Source organism: Symphalangus syndactylus, chromosome 12, assembly GCF_028878055.3.
Source record: "Symphalangus syndactylus isolate Jambi chromosome 12, NHGRI_mSymSyn1-v2.1_pri, whole genome shotgun sequence".
NCBI classification, from domain to species: Eukaryota; Metazoa; Chordata; class Mammalia; order Primates; family Hylobatidae; genus Symphalangus; species Symphalangus syndactylus.
The window spans coordinates 65873478-65891138 of record NC_072441.2 but is presented as its reverse complement, the minus strand read 5'-3'; positions in this window follow the sequence as shown (position 1 = coordinate 65891138).

Here is a 17661-nt window from a genome sequence, read left to right as displayed (position 1 = left end):
CTACAGACTGGGTAAATTATAATGAGCAGAAATGTATTTAGTTCTGGAGGTTAGGAAGTCCAAGAGCATGGGGTTGGCATCTGATAAGGGCCTTTGTGCTGCATCGTCCCATGGCAGAAGGCAGAAGAACAAGAGAGTGCTTGAGAGCAAGATAGGAAGGGGGGCCAAACTCACTTTATAACCACCCTACTTTTCTGATTACTAACCTACTCCTGTGACAACAACATTAATCCATTCATGAAGTCTAGAGCCCTCATGACTAATCACCTCTTACTAGGCTCCGCTTCCAAACGCAATTGCATTGGGGATTAAATTTCCAACACATGAACTTTGAGGGACACATTCAAACCATAGCAGAGGTGGAAGCAAAAAGGAAGTAAACTAGCTTCAGGAGAAACTCAAAATGTGTTATTAATATAGTCAGGTTTGTTATTTTTGAGAATGAGGACATTTGTCTCCCCTTATCCCAGGGATGGCCCCCGAATCATCCACCTGGCAGGTGCCTCTTCTGCCACTCATGTCTCTGCCCACATCTGTGCCTAGATCTCCTGGGCAGAGACACCTTGAGAGGATATCTCTCCCTCTCCCAGTTCAGTGGGTGATGGGAGGCAGGCTGCCCTTCCCTTTCTGGCCTGTTCCTTAATGCTCCACCCTACCACCATAACTGCACAAAGGGTACTTGATGTCAGACCTACCTAAATGGGGGAATTGTGACATCAGAGAGAAATACAGAGAATGTGGAGAATGTGGAGAAAGAGAGAGGGAGAGAGGGACTTTAAGGAATCGGCTCACATGATTGCGGAGGCTTCGTGCAAGCCTAAAATCTGCAGGGTAGCCCAGCAGGCTGGAGACCCAGGGAAGAATCCAAAGTCAGTCTGGTGGCAGAGCTCTCTTGAGAGATAAGGAATTCCACCTGAATGACTGACTTCGGACTCCGTTCCATCGAATGGATGAGGCCTACCCACAGTATAGAAGGCAAACTGCTTCACTCAAAGTCTACTGATTTAAATCTTAATCCCATCCAAAAATACCTTCACAGAAATATATTGGATAATATTTAAGTAGCTATCTGGGTACTGTGGCCTCACCAAGTTGGCACATGTGATTAACTATCACCAGCCTCCCTCAACTGTAGTTCTCTAACCTCCCCATTATAAGGCAAGGCTGTTGTCACTGCAAAAGAGACAGAAGGCAGAAGCATCACATAACCCAGGAATGAGATAGTGTGCTCCTTCTACCCACGTGCACCCTACCCTGAGTGTTAACATCTCATTTCTTTCCTCTTGCTTCTTGCTGTAAGTTTTAAATGGATTTAATAAACCCTGTTATTGAAGCATCTTAATTTGACCTATGAGTCTTTCTCTTCTGTGACCTTTGGAATAGCTTACCTGGTAGTGTACTTGAAGAGTACCATTACATAAGGGAATTTCCACACTACAATGCCTAAAAACTTGGCATCAGCTTTGCAATGACACTTTCCTGAACCTTAGGCCACCTCTTGCTTCTTCTCAGTAGGCGGCAGGTAATGGAGACAACGAGGATCAAAATCCACCCCATCCCTGGGTTGGTAAAATAGCTTTCCACAAATATTTGTATTTTTCAGGAACTAGAGAACTGGGAGAAACTGTGAAGTTACCTTCTGTTCTGCAGTAGTTGGTTACTAGGAAGGACAGGAACACTAGTCAGAGGCCCTGACAAACAACAGAAAATAAAAGCAGAAGTCCCCAGATCCATCTCCCTCGCTCCTTCCTCCTGTAAGAGCTCCAACCGTTCAGGCTGTCTTGGAGGTCACCTCCAGGTTTGAAAGGGAGTTTGTTTTCTCCTGATGTGTACACGATCTGTACAAGAGAGAAGAATGGCACAGGCTGGCAGTTCAGCCTCTTAAAAACAGGAATACATTTTTTTTAGCCCCCAACACCTACAGCCTGCCTGGCACATTATTTTTTTCAGGTAAAGCTTGCTGAATTAAAGAGAAGTTGGAGAGAATGCCTGCTGACTGGCCTGCAGGGAGCACTGGCCTGCCATGAGCACTGGCTGCAATGAGCATGGGCTGCAGGCCAGTCAGCAAGTTCTCTCTCCAACTTCTGGCATCCCATGTTAGAAATCTGAACGCGACTGTCCTAAGAAGCACCGTAGGACATGGTGATTATGTTCTTTAGAACCATGGCACTGCACCAAAGGAGTTAAGTAGGATTTTTCTCAACTGGTCTAGGGGCATAGCTAGCATATTATAACATTACTTTCCTATGCAAAATGCATTACTGATTTCAACTAATCTACTTTCAGAATCCACTTATCTATAAACCGAGAACTGCCTGTACATGCCATCCCTATTGCCACTCAATCTTGAAATTCAAACAAGTTCAAATACCCGTGAGTCTACAGGAAAGGGTTTGGTTTCCACCCAAGGTGCATGCAGTGATTCTGCACTCTACCCTGCACCTTGTAGCTTAAATGTTGTAACACCCCAGTGCAGAAATTGTTCCTTGTTTTCACACCTTCTCAGTGTTCACTCTCAGCCCCTAGCAAATTGTGAAGGCAAGAAATAAAGTGATCACCACACTGCTTTTTATTTCCACTCACACCTTCTCCCTGGAAAGTGGGAGGGATAGGTTGTGACGGGTGGGTGATGGGGAAGAGTGTATGCAGCTGCAACTCTCCCCAACAGCACACCCACGCATTCTCAGGTAGGATAAGCCAAGACATTAATATCCTCATTATTCTTTCACTTAAATTATTCTGCCTGACTTAATCCTCCAGTCTTATCAGTAGAGGAGGGGCTTCTGCCCTTCAGAATGAATGTCGTTAACAGGAAAAAGACTCAGTTTACTAGAGACTTAATATCTTGAATGAACGCCACATGTTAAATGATTATGAACTATAGAGGTTCCTATAGCATCAGGCAATGCAAACTTTCAAAAAAATATATTATGCAAACCTCTTAAGAGTGTCCTAGGAAACAAATTTTGGAGAATATATTTGCAGCCTCATATATCAGCAATTCTCAGCTGAAGAAGATTTTGCACCCCAGGGGACATTTGGCAATGTTTGAAGACATTTTCAGTTTCCACGACTTGGGGGAAGGGATACAAACCAGAGATGCTGCTAAATGTCCTGCAATAACATAGGACAGCCCCAGACAACAAAGAATCATAGTGTCAAGGTTGAGAAACCCTAAGTTAGATGGATATGTCTGGTCTCTCACCATTATGATGTTATCTAGGGAAACAAACCATTAGCAAAACCTCATATTTGCAAAGATTAAAATGAATATAAAGGCAAATGACTTTCTTCTGAATTTTATTTCCTCATCGGTGGTTTACTATACAGATTTTCATACCATAATTTAAGAATTTTGAACTTTTCCTTGAAGTTTGATTTTGATTTCTTACTGTTAACCATTTTTCACACAAAAATCAAGTTTTTATTACTCTAGGCAAGTAATTGTTGTGGGAACAGAAAAAACTACAAAGTGTATTGAAATGAAATGACTGGCTCATTCACCCAATGACTGTGGCAGATTGTATTTTCTGAAAGTGACTACATCAATATCCTCCTCCTCCACACTCTTCTTATAGAATGTGACTTTGGCATTCCTCCCATTGAAGGGTGGGGCCTATGTTCCCTCCAGTTGAATCTAGGAGGCTTTTATGACCATGGCACACTATGTGACTTCTGAGGTGAGGTCACAAAAGGCATACAGCTTCCTCTTCCTTATGCTTTTCTTGGAACATCGGGAAGCACAAGCAGCTGCACGCAGGTGTTCTGGCCAAAGTCCCCGGTAGGGCGTCGAAGTCCCACCATTAGGTCCTCAGTGTTAATTGCCAGACATGTGAGTAGTGACCAGCTTTTAGATGGCTCTGCCCTCAGCCATTGCTCAAGACCTGCAGCCTCTGAGTCTTTTTAACAAAGGCCCCAGACTTTGTGAAGCAGAGACAAGCTGTCCTCACCTTGCTCTTTCCAGATTTCTGACCTACAGAATCTGTAAGTGTAATAAAATTATTGGCATTAGGAGAAATACCTAATGTAGATGACAGGTTGATGGGTGCAGCAAACCACCATGGCACGTGTATACCTATGTAACAAACCTGCACGTTCTGCACGTGTATCCCAGGACTTAAAGTATAATAAAATAAATAAATTTTTTAAAATGTTATTGTTTTAAGCAACACAATTTGGAGTAATTTTTATGCATCAAGATATACATGGAATAGGAACTCTCCCTCAAATATATATACATACCTATCACATTTATCTGTTATATATATTATATATATGTTAAATGTATATAACATATACATATGTTATATATATATTATATATAAAAATAAACATTTATCTGCAATAAAACTTCCAAATTACATCATGGACTTTCATTTTTTTTTTTTTGACTTTAAATTTTTTTTTATTATACTTTAAGTTTTGGGATACATGTGCAGAACGTGCAGGTTTGTTACATAAGTATGCACGTGCCATGGTGGTTTGCTGCACCCATCAACCCATCATCTACATTAGGTATTTCTCCTAATGCTATCCCTCCCCTAGCCCCCCCACCTCCCCGACAGGCCCTGGTGTGTGATGTTCCCCTCCCTGTGCCCATACATCATGGACTTTCAGGACAGCTGAAAAGTGGTCAAAACCACAAAGTCTAAATTTTTCAGTGTCAAAGATCTTCTGTCAAAATGATAAGTAAGTGGCAAACATGCATGACTCTCCTACTCTGCACCTAAGGCAGACATTACTCATCATAGAACTTTTCCTAATGAGCAGGAATCCAGCCTTAAAATGCTTCTCAATAAAGCTCCCAGCAAAACACGAAAACCAAGTGATCAGGGCTGGTGCATCCCCAGGGTTCTTTGTAAGAGTTGAGGCTGGTTTTCACTGGCTCATCCCCAGACAGAAGGATTTAACTATTGTTTAATCAGGTGCACACAAAAGAATGTATGGCTTTGCAGAACTGTTTGCAAAAATTTTGTTATATTAGCTTCGTACATGAACATGGTGGACACGCTTTTATCATGGTTTTTGAGAATTTGGCCATAAAACAACGATAGCAATCTGTAGATGCCAAGAACCACTTTTATTAAAAACAAATAAACCCAAATCCCTGGTACATAAGAAAAATATTTAACCCCGGAAAAAAAAAACCAGGGAAGAACCTCTAAAAAAAAAAAGATAAATATGATGAGATGAACCCATAGTCTAGTCAGTGATTGAAGATTGCTAGCTTTGTGGGATAGTTCAGAGGCAGGGTCTTTGCTTTTGGTTTAATGAGGTGAGCACACAGTGAAAGGGCACATTGGTACATGTATTATTATTATTATTCTTTTTCTTCTTCTTGAGATGGAGTCTCACTCTGTCACCCAGGCTGGAGTACAATGGCGTGGTCTCGGCTCACTGTAACCTCCGCCTCCTGGGTTCAAGCAATTCTCCCGCCTCAGCCTCCCAAAGAGCTGGGACTACAGGTTGCGTGCCACCACGCCCAGCTAATTTTTGTATTTTTAGTAGAGACGGGGTTTCACCATGTTGGTCAGGATGGTCGCCACCTCTTGACCTCATGATCTGCCTTGGCCTCCCAAAGTGCCGGGATTACAGAAGTGAGCCACTGTGCCCAGCCGTATTATTATTATTATTTTTTTTTTTTTTTTTGAGACGGAGTCTCACTCTGTCGCCCAGGCTGGAGTGCAGTGGCACAATCTCGGCTCACTGCAAGCTCCGCCTCCCGGGTTCACGCCATTCTCCTGCCTCAGACTCTCCGAGTAGCTGGGACTACAGGCGCCCGCCACCACGCCCGGCTAATTTTTTTTGTATTTTTAGTAGAGACGGGGTTTCACCGTGGTCTCGATCTCCTGACCTCGTGATCCTCCCGCCTCGGCCTCCCAAAGTGCTGGGATTACAAGCGTGAGCCACCGCGCCCGGCCCACAGCCGTATTATTTTTGATGTTTGTTCAATGCACATTATTTTAACAGGTCTAGGGAAGAGCATGAAGTGAATATGCCCTCTCTTTTTCAATTTTCTGTTTGTGAATTTGATGTCTTCACCTACAACTGACAGCTAAATTTCCTCTCTCATCTATCAGAGATTCTGGGAAGCCTAAAGTTGTTTATTTTTAAAAGGAATGTAATAACGGTTATTTGGAGAAAATGACTGAGGTGATTGAATTCCTGGGCAGGCAGGCGGACCACGTGACTGAGATAGTTTTTAACCCAAGACTGCAAGGATTCTGCAGACCTCACACTCATCTATCTTATTCTTTCATGGTGGCCTTTTCAGCTTTCAAGCAAATTACCTATAGAAAAGGAGTGGGGTGGAGAGAGAAAAAAAGTCACAGTGACTGAAATTCTCTAATTGTCTTTTTGAGAACATTTTAAAATCATAGTTAACCAAGGAATAATTCTGACAATGTTGTAGAGGTAACTACAATTATCCTCTGCACCTCTCTGCTTGCTGTCCTGTGGCCCCTTCTGCCTTTCAAACACCCCACTCTCCTCTCATCTCCTTTCCCTGCAAACAACCCTTTGTCTTCATGTGTAGACACTGAAGCCATCCTTTTCCTCCCCAGTCCCTTCTAGGACTTCTCTATCCCGCCCTTCTAGAAAAACTGCTTGACTCCTTGGCTAATCTGATAAACTGATTCAAGCTGAGGTGTTATTTTAATCTTTTCCTACTAGGAGCCACTGCCCCATAGGAAAAAAATAATAATTGAGAACCATATAAATTCAAAGCCAGTGGATTACATCGTTTTGTTTATTTAGAAGACTACATAAAAATTAAAAATTCCAAATCAGGTAAAAAAAAAATCTATGGATAGTAAGTTCTCACAACTCTGTATGATACATATTATTGTGTCCATTTTCCTGATGTGGAAATGAAGGCTTAGGCCTGTCAAGAGACTGCTCAGGATCCCAGGATTCAAACCCCGACTGACTTGACTGCAGAGCACATGCTCTCAACTGCCATGCCTCTCTGTCTCCTGAGAGAAGTTTGGGAGATTTCATAGGGTAATCTTCCCTGGGCGGCTTGAAGGAGCAAGGACATTTTACCACCCTGGTTCCTGATAGCCAACATTAAAACTCAGAGCACGTGGTTATGACTGTGGCTATTCTGGAACACTTAGCAAATGACTTGCTTTGGAAAGCTTAGGGTTTACTCATTAAAACACCAATTTTTAAATGTGCATGGAAATTTTTCTTAAGTGTATTATGTAATTTTTTTGCCTTCTTAAGCTGGATATTCTAAACATAATTTAGCCTCTAGCCTTTCCTTATATACTCAAGGTTCACCAACATGAACATCAGCTACAGTTAACGAGGCTGTAAGACAGCAATGCCTTCAGGGACTGTTGAAGTACATAGGGCTGTTTTTAACCTACATTTTAAGTGGTCCCAGACTACTGTGCTATTTGAGTTCTTGTGTCTGCCTCTCATAGATTTTCTGCCATGCTGTCAGCCCCTCAGTTATTGACTCTCAATGCTATTAGTGTCTGTCTGTATTAGTCCTTCTTTGCCCCCTTAGTTTTGCTACTTATAATCTGTGGTGGGTGTGAAACTCAGATATTTAGGCATATTTTGCCTGAAAAAAGAGTAAATACTCATCAAATGGCTGAGAGGATTTCTTGTGAGAAGGAAACATGGGTTTTTGTGAATGGAATGTATAACATCCATTTTAACTTTCTGATTCTCTGGGCCAATCGTTAATGAGATTGTTAGTTAACCAGTGCACTAGCAATATCAATTGGTACCTGCCTGCCCACAACCCCCTTGGAGGGAAACTGGCTAGCTACCACAGCCCCTGCTTCTTTGGTGGCCATGTTTTGCCCTGTTTAACCACAATCTCCCCACATCACACACACTATGTGTGGTAGAATGAGTGCGGCACCTGACCCCAGGCCAACCAGACTGGCCAGTGACCATGATAAAAAGACAAGCTGCACTTAGCTGATCCTAACTCTGGAGAATGTGAATTGGGAAACAAGGCAAAGTGGTTAGGGGTGGTTTTGAAACAGAATGTCCACAAGTAGAATTGAATTGTGTCCCATGAGGCCACGATGTAGTATGGGCCATCTGAAGTGCTGAAGAAGCAGACTTTCTAAGAAAGCTGGTAGAAGAAAGAGAAGGAAGCAAACGCACAGAGAGAGGCAGCAATGCTCTGAGGCAGAGATAGACATGGAGAGGAGAGAATGCTGAGATTTGTCCATGTGCATCTTCACTCTAGACACCATTTTTCTTGAGGCAACTTGAGTGAGCCTCTGTGTCCCCCATGGGAAAGAAGCTAACTATAAAAATTAATTTTTTGAGAGCTGAGTTGTTAGTGTAACTTCCTATATTTTCTGGACCCTATGAAAGCAAAAAACCACCAGGAATTTAACTATACAAGAGATATAATAGATATTGAAACGAAGACACCTAGACTCGCAATTAACACAAAAGATAAGTGTGCATGAGAAAAAGGACAATAGCTGATAGTGATGCTGAAATACAGGACCCACATCCTATTACAGCTTCAGTAATCAATCCACCAACACAGAAGCAAAGATGAAGAATCCACTCAATGAAAATGTAAAACAATCAGAAGAAAGCCCTTGAGTCCTGCTAAGTTTCCTTTTTAATTAAGCAATTACAACAGGCATACAACTTCCCGTTACGTGAGTGTGTATGTGTGTGTGTATGTGTGTGTGTGTGTGTGTGAGATCATCCTGGGGAGCGGGATGGAATCATTCCCATGAAGTCCTACAACAGCCTGATGAAGAGGCACAGCTAGACAGGTGCTCCCATGGGAGCTAGAGGCAGTAACAGAAATTAGCCAAACAAGAGACCAAGACTCATTTCTTATCCATTCTTGATGGCTCTGGAGAATGCAGCTCCACTGATGCCTTGTTTCTGCTACAGAGGTGAGGACGCCCACTGGAGGACCTCTGAACACTGTTTCGCACCATCAGGGACTCCACCTAAGGTCAGAAAATGGTGAAAACACACCTTCCCTATGCACCACACATCACTCAAAAATCTCTGGCCTCCAGGGATTTCTCAGCAATTGTCCTGGCCTCACACCTAAGGCTGGGGAGAGGCAGGTGGAGCTGCCATCCATCCAGCTGATGGCCCACGTTCCAAAGGCGTAATTGCTGGAACAGAGAGGCAGAGGCAGGCCAGTCTGAAAGGAAGCCTTTGTTATCACAGGCAACAAAAGAGAATGGATCAAATCCAAAGGGTTGGGGAAGATGATAAACAAAAACAAGTAGCAAGGCTGATGGCTAGGAGAGGTGAGTCACACATCATGCTGGGTATCCAGGGCCGGATTCTTCAGGGAGTACCTAGAATACAGAAAGCCCATGCTGGGAGGCTGCCGCCCTGGCTCACCCAGAGGAGCCAGGCAGAGGGGTGTGAAAACCAATAACTTCCAGACACCATATTCTCTGCCTACAGTAGGTAGTTAGGGGAGAAAGATAAAAGGGGAAGGGGAAAGGGAAGAGGATGTGGAATGGGTGAGACAAAGGTGGGCAGAGGGACAGGGAGAGCAAGAGATCATTTAAGGGTACAACTAGGGTTGACAAACTGTGGCCCGAGCAGTTAATATCTTCCCCAGAAAACTTCCTTCATACTTATGGCAAAACCAAATCACTACTAAAACCTAAAAAATGATTGAGGTGATATTTGTGAAACAACAAGAAGATTTCATGAGATCATAATTAAAAAGTCAGTAACCTTTGGTCTAGATTCTGGAAACTAAGTTTGCATCATGCTGGTAGCTTCACTAATTCCCCCTTGAACGCTGTGTCAACAAATCTTTTAAAACTGAACCCTGGCACAGCATAAATTAGAAAGGGAAGCAGAATAACCTCCCCACCTGCCTCAGAGGCTCTGAGTCCTGCTTGCAAAATTGCTAATGTTCCAGAGTAACCAAGGATGAAGCTGGGACACTCAGTGAGGAGACCAAGGGGATCCCTGGCCCAGTAGCATTTCCTGGGCGGCAGGGAGCACACCCTGAAGTGAGAGAGGCCAGAGGGATGTGGGTCCCTCCCTGGAGACACTGGGTGACAGGCTCAGTGCTGGGCACCTGACTCATCAGCAGCATCTGATCCACCTGGCCACACCCTCCTTCTAGAGGCATTTCTTTCCTTGCATCCCGGGATATGACACTTGCCTAGTTTTCCCCTCTTCTTTCATTATAGCTGCTCTTTCTGAGAGTCCTTAAAAAAATGTATCATGGAAAACTCCAAACATTCATAAAAGCAGAGAAAATAGTACAATGAAGGCCTACGTATCCATCCCTAAGCTCCGACAATGATCAACTTGTGGCCTATCTCAATTGCACTAGACATCCCCTATCCCCCACTTCCCTGCTCCCAGAGGATTGTAAAGTAAATCCCAGTCATCGTTTCAGCAGTTAGAATTTCATTGTGGTTTCTGCAAGACTCCATCTATAAAATCAGAACCTCAATTTACCCAACCACACTCCCTCAGTACAACTCTTTAATAGCATCAAATACCTAATCAATGTTCACACATCCCCAATTGTCTGATAATAAATAGCTTTTAAAAATAGTTTGTTTCATTCAGGCTCTAAATGAAGTTCATACGTTGCTACTGCTTAATATATCTCTAAAGTGTCTTTCAACTTATAGATTCTCCCTCCCTTTTTCTCTTTTTCCTGCCATTTTTCTGTTGAAGAAACTGGACTGTTTACCCTATAGAATTTTCCACATTTTAGATTTTGCTGATTTCATCCCATAGTTTCTTTACCATGTTATTCTGTCCCTTTTATTTCCTATACGTTGGTAATCAGATCTAAATGTTTGATCTGGTTCAGGGTCTGCTTTTATAATGTTAAAAACGATTCATGATAATTGCTTAGTGATTGTTTCCACTCATCCAGTAGGGAGTTGCAAAATGGTGATATCGTTCCTCTTTCATGTACTAGCTGCAATACTCCTATGAAGGGAAACTTCTTTTGTCAGCTCCTTGGTGACCCTGAAGTTCATGTAGGAAAGTCAGCCTGCCCGGCTGACCCCAAGAGCACCATCAGCTGGTTGTGCGACTATGGGCAAATCATCCAACCCTTCTGAATTTGTTTTCCCATTTATACAATAGGAATGGTCATATGACCCAACTCCGAATTGTTATAAAGATTAAAGGAAATAACACAAGTCAGGGGCCTGACATGTAAGCCTTTCAGGGAGGTGAACTGGCATCCTTATTTTCATTGTTAGAGTGAGGATTTTTGAACCAGCGCCCAGAGAAAACATCACAAGGATGCTGAGCAGGGTTTGGCTTTTTATCACTTGTCATTACTACAGGCTTATTGCAGCCATCAGTTTAGCTGTTCCCAGAAAAGAGAGTCATCCCTCTGCATAGAGCTTTTATCTGATGCTTATGACAGTAATCAACAATCTGCTCTGCAGAGAGGGCCCCCGGAAGACCCACAGGGGTCAGCCATGGGAGTCACAGCAAGGCAAGTGCCAGAGGCCTGTGGAGGCCTGGGCAGTCCCATCCTCCCAGGGAAGAGTGTTGGACACAGAAAGGATTCAGTGGTGCCCTTTGAGCAACAGCTCTGGTCCAAGATGTCCCTTCTTTGGAAACTCCTATTAGATATGTATTTACTCTTCCTCTGGTTTTGGCAAGTCAGTAAATTAATTTAACCCTATTGTCAGAACAGTTGGTTGCTCATTTACAACGAACATAATTTTATAAGGCTTTATAAAAATCACTCAGGCATATTTAGGGCCTAAAGGCATTCATCTCAAAATTGGCTCTCAGTTTGATTTCTGTATTTCTGTGCATATTAAATCTTTAAATTGTCACTCACATTCTCTTAATGGTCTCCACTGAGTGGAAGATACTGAAGTCTCTGGTAGAAGTTATAAAAACAAGAAGCCAGTTGTAAGTTAATCTAATTCCGTTTTAAAGGTAAATCTTATTTGAGTGGCTTAACACCAGCAGTTGAGTTTCTGAGTATTTAGCAAGAGTCTGTGCTCTTCAGCCTTTCTTTAAAAGAGGGGTTGGACAGCTAGTGTGGCCTGTAGGGAGACGACATTCATGAGTGACTCAGCCTGTGGCTTTTCTGCCTTTGAGGCCTACGAATAAAACAAATAAAATGGTGTCCTGTTTGCTCAGCACGTGTGCATGTTAAGAGCTTAGGCAGTGGATCAGGATCAACCTGGTACCTGCTTAACACTGAGAAAGTGCTTAAACTCTGTGAGCCTCAGTTTCCTTATCAATAAAATGAGATAATGAAAGTTGATGTGGTGGGGATTGAATGAGATAGGGTAGGGAAAGCACCAAACACAGTGTCTGGCAAATCTTAAGGACTCAAGAATTGTTAACTGCTATCATTATTAGAGCTATGACTAGATTCTGGTTGTGGTTGGCCATGTGTTGTATTTCAATTTTTGTTTAAAAGAATATTTAGTTGGAATATCACTCAACAATAAAAAGGAAGAAACTTGATGTAAGCAACAGCTAGGTGGATCTCAATGGAATTGTGCTGAGTGAAAAAAAAATCTCAGGCTGGGCATGTTGGCTCACACCTGTAATCCCAGCACTTTGGGAGGCTGAGGTGGGCGGATCACCTGAGGTTGGGAGTTCAAGACCAGCCTGACCAACATGGAGAAACCCCATCTCTACAAAAATACAAAACTAGCCGGGCGTGGTGGCACATGCCTGTAATCCCAGCAACTCGGGAGGCTGAGGCAGGAGAATCACTTGAACCCGAGAGGCAGAGGTTGCGGTGAGCCAAGATCGTGCCATTGCACTCCAGCATAGGCAACAAGAGTGAAACTCCATCTCAAAAAAAAAAAAAAACTCAAAGGGCCATGTTATTTATGAATCCATTTATATAACATTCTTGAAATGACAAAATTAGAGAGATGAAGAACAGATTAGTTGTTGCCAGGGTAACATTAGAGATGGTGGAGAAGAGCGTGTGACTGTAAGGGAGTAGCACAAGGGACATCTTTGTGGTGATGGAATGGTTCTGCCTTGACGGTCGTGGTCACATGGATCAACACATGTGATAAAATGGCATAGAACTATGCACACATTGTACCAGTGTCAATTTCCTGCTTGGTATTTTTTTGTAGGTATGTAAGATGTAACCACTGGGGTAAAGATACATGGGACCTCTCTGTACCATCTTTGCAACTTCCCGTGAATCTATAATTATTTCAAAACAAACATTTTAAAAAGCCAATATTTGGTGTTTACATTATGAAGTTGAAAAACAGCTTGCAGCTGAGCCACATCGAGTATTATCATCACATTTCCTTTCTTGTGTGACATTTTTCCCTTACATTTAAAAATTCCCTCACATTTTATTTGCTTTGGTTTGCTTTTTACCTAGTATCAGTTCTTTCCAACAATGTCAGAACTATAAATTCCTTCTCAATGCAGTTGACTGCATTAGGAAACTCATCAGTTACTTTTTTTTTAAGTGACATCCCTGCTAGAACTCTGCCCTCCAGCTCCAATCTGTACTTGCTGTTCTCTAGGCTGATTCTGTACCCATTTGCATAGGAAAGATCTACTAATCTACACACGTCTTACATTGTGTTTTTTTTACAGGATACTGAGATTTCAGAATATGGTTTATTGTTGTTGTTGCTCACCTGTGTTTTCTGACTTTGCTGCAGGTAACTTGTATTACTTGTGTTATGCCATCATTACTATATCCTTTATTATGGAAAGAGAGAGAAGGGCATACAGTTCAGAAAAGAAAAATAAAAGGTCTCACTTTTAGCTGCTTGGGCATATACATGGAATCCTGGGGAACATAGTCAGGCCTGTGCACCTCTCCAGCTGACACAGTCTGTACAGGTGGTACTGGGGGCCTTATAGTGGCTTCTGTGCATCTTAATCTGGGCCCTCCCTTTGTGCACAGGGGCAGGACTCCAGTCCTATACTCTTGGTGGACACCACAGGGTCATCCCTTATTCATAGCCACACCCTTTCATTACCACTTTCTTACCTTTCCCTCTTCCAAACCCTTAGATATTTGTAGCCCCTTGGTCTCCCGCCCCCACCCAGGCTCTAGCCCCAGTTATTAGCATTTTTGACAAATTCTAATCCTGCAGCTGGATGGGGAGGGGGATGTAAGGAAGCTTCAGATCCTGAAGCTGGAAGCAGGCAGAGTAGAGGCCATCACAGAGATCTGGCTCCAGAATGGAGTATTTAAAAGACAAACAAACCGAACTCATTGTTAAGTCTAACCTCATTCTGATTCTTTCAAACCTTACTAGACCAAAGAGGCTCTAATCTCCTTCCCAGATGTGTGGTAGTTTACAAAAAGCAACCTCCTCTTAGGTACCAGGAAAAGAGAGGGGAGGAAGTTCTACCAAACTGTGTAAAAGGGATTAAAGAAGCAATGTTTGGGGGTGGAAGGGAGGAGAGCTCTCACATCTGCAGAAGGGGCAGCTGGCAGTGCACCCCTGTCTCCTGAGGTAAAGCAGGACCCTGTGCGGGCCACCTTCGGGGTCAGAGGAGCGGTGAAGTGCGCGCCCACCATCCCCCCAGCTCACCGGCAGGGCCCTGGCTCCCACCTTGCACGCGCATGCGAGTGTGTCTGTGCAATAAATTCTGAAGAGAAGAGCTTTAAAATCCAGCGTATTGGCTGGCAATAAACCTCATCACCTCAGAAATTCTGAGGCAAAAACACACGAAGTAAACCACAGAGCATTCTCAGTGATTTTCTGTTGCAGATTTTCTGTGAGTGGATTTTCTGCCTCCTGGTAAAACACAAACATGTTTAACGGGCCCCCAAATTCCCCTGGCTGGATTTGTTTTACATTCAAGAGCAAAGCCATTAACGCAATTTCAGGTAAGCCTCGCATTCTCTATCTTCGATAATCTCTCAAGGTTCTTGAGTATATTAAAACACTTCCCAAGAACATTATAAGAAAAATGATCTTCTAAAGTACAGCTCGGCATATAATAGGATTTTTTCTTCTATATCTGTCCCATAGTTCCTCTTAACAAAATGTCATGATTCAAGTACAGAAGTCCCTGGGAATCCTTTGGCATAATAAAGCATTTTAAATTTGTTAATTTGATTTAAGAAATAGCCTGGGTAACCTATGTAGAAGACATATCAAACCTCCACTTAATAGGTGGTATATTTCCTTAAGTACATAAAAGACCTTGGAAATGCTTGATTTAATCAAGATTATTCACCTTGGCACAATACGCTGTGCGGATAGCCAGTGCACAGATGAAAGCAAATCTATCTGCATAAGGCAAGAAGAGCTGTGATTTTACTGTGGAGGCAGAACATGGGCTGGATACAATTCCAAAATTTAATTATTAGAAATAGAGACAGCACAATTTTTTACCATAAATTGAAAATTTTTAAAAAGCATGTTAGGATCTCTCTGTCTCTCTCCCTGTGACATTAGCCACTTACACAGACAAATCGTTAACAAAGTACATGGTTCTACTGAAACATTCAGAGTTTTTATTAAAATCCCAGGAAAAGACAGTGCGGTGGCTCACACCTGTAATCCCAGCACTTTGGGAAGCTGAGACGGGAGGATCACTTGAGGCCAGGAGTTGGAGACTAGCCTGAGCAACATAGTGTGACCCCTATCTCTACAAAAAATAAAATAATTAGCCAGGAGTGGTGGCACGCACCTATAGTACCAGCTGCTTGGGAGTCTGACTCAGGAGGATCGTCGAGCCCAGGTGTTTGAGGCTGCAGTGAGCTATGATCTTGCCACTGAGCGACAGAGTGAGACCCTGTTTCTAAAAAGCAAACAAACAAACAAAAAATCTGAGGCAGTTACAGCCTAATGAGAAAATATATGAATCATAGGGAAGAGATGAACTACTCATTGTTTCCTTAATTTTATTTTTGTGCCAAAAGTTGTTTTATTAATGATAGAACCATGTTGTTAAATTAAGAGACCTTAGGCCCTTTTATGCTAGCCAACATCTTTAAAGATAACGCAATTCATTTCCTCCCTCCTTTTCCTCCCCTGCCTACTCTTCCTCTGTGCTTAGGAGCCTCTTGGATTCTCCAGGGAAGTGTTCATCTCCTCTCCTTTTTCTGAGTTTTAGCAAAATTGTCGTCTCCTGGTCTTCAACTCACCTCGTTTTGTTTTTCTTTCTATTTGCTTTCATTATATTTTTTATGACTTTTTTTCTGTAAGGATATACAAAGCAACTCTAAACTGGGGTTATCTCTGTGGAGGTAGGGGTGAGCAGGAGGGGACCTTTAACTTTGCTTTCTTCAGCACTATTAAAATTTTCTTTTAAGCATAAGTTACTGTTGTAATTTTTAAAATATTTTTTTCTGATTACCAGTAGCATATGTTTATTGTAGACAATTTGAAAAACAAGGAAAATGAAAAAAAAGGAAAAACTCAGAAGACATTCCTGTGCTTGGCAATGCCTAGTGAGCCATGCTCCATGGTGTGGCCGCCACATACACCCCCAGAGAGGGACCCTCCAGGCTCCTGCAGGGTGGAAGAGTGAGGAAGTAAGGGACCCATGGCTGGGGAAAGGTATCTTGAGGTCTAGATGCTTCTCACAGTCTCTCAAGCAATCCACTCTTTTTAGCCTTGCCTGTTCCTACCCTATCTTCCTGAGACTTTCTAGGCTTCTGAGGAGCAAACTGGCTGGCCTCCTAGTTCCCCAACTGCCCCCTGCCCCTCAGGCATTTAGAAGTCACATTCTTTTTTTTTTGGAAAGAGTCAGGGGTCTCACTGTGTTGCTCAGGCTGGACTTGAACTCCTAGGCTCAAGCGATTTTCCCACATCAGCCTCTTGAGTAGCTGGGACTACAGGCTTGTGCCACCATGCCTCAGTGGTCATCTTTTGGTGCATCAAGTTGGTGAATGCTCATTTGTTTGCTTTCAAGCTTCTAAAATTTTGTTGACATATCTAATATGCTGCTGTCTGCACTCCTGTTCTTTAAGCCTTAGGAGCTTTCTCCTTTGTGATCCTGTTAATGTAATTTTGTAGGGTTTTCCTAGCAGGCAGAGGTAAATATATGTATTCAACTTGCCATCTTTGACAAGGAGTGCCCATATACCTGCTCATACACTCTCTGAAATATTTTACAATATTCTTAATGATTGCATAGTAACTCTTCTCCTCCTCCTCCTCCTCTTCTTCCTCCTTCTCTTTCTTCTTTAGAGACAGGGTCTTGCTGTGTCACCCAGGCTGGAGTGCTGTGGCACAATCATAGCTCACTGTAACCTCAAACTCCTAAGTTCAAGCAATCCTCCCACCTTGGCCTGCCAAAGTGCTAGAATTACAGGCATGAGCCACTGTGCCCGGCATGAACTCGTGTATATGGATGTGCCATGATTTATCTAGCCTTATTGTATAGGTATGTTTTGCCTATATTGTTTATTTCCTTAAGATAAAACATTAAATACAGACTTGCTGGACCTAAGAATATGAACAATTTAAAGACTCTTTGTAGGTACTTGTACAAATTGAAAGGTCGTCCATCTTATGTCACCCCAGACAGTTATGGGGGTGTACCCGTCCCTCTCCCCATGAGTCTGCCATCCCCCTGATGCTCCCCTTTCTTTTAGGTCATTTCTCCTTGAAGAGTCATCCTCAATTCTGTTTGATTTTGCTTCTCTTTGGCTGCTGTTTCTCACACAGCTCCTCTAGGCTTTGGGGAATCAGCTTCTTGCTCTGAGCTCACCTCACCAGGATCAAA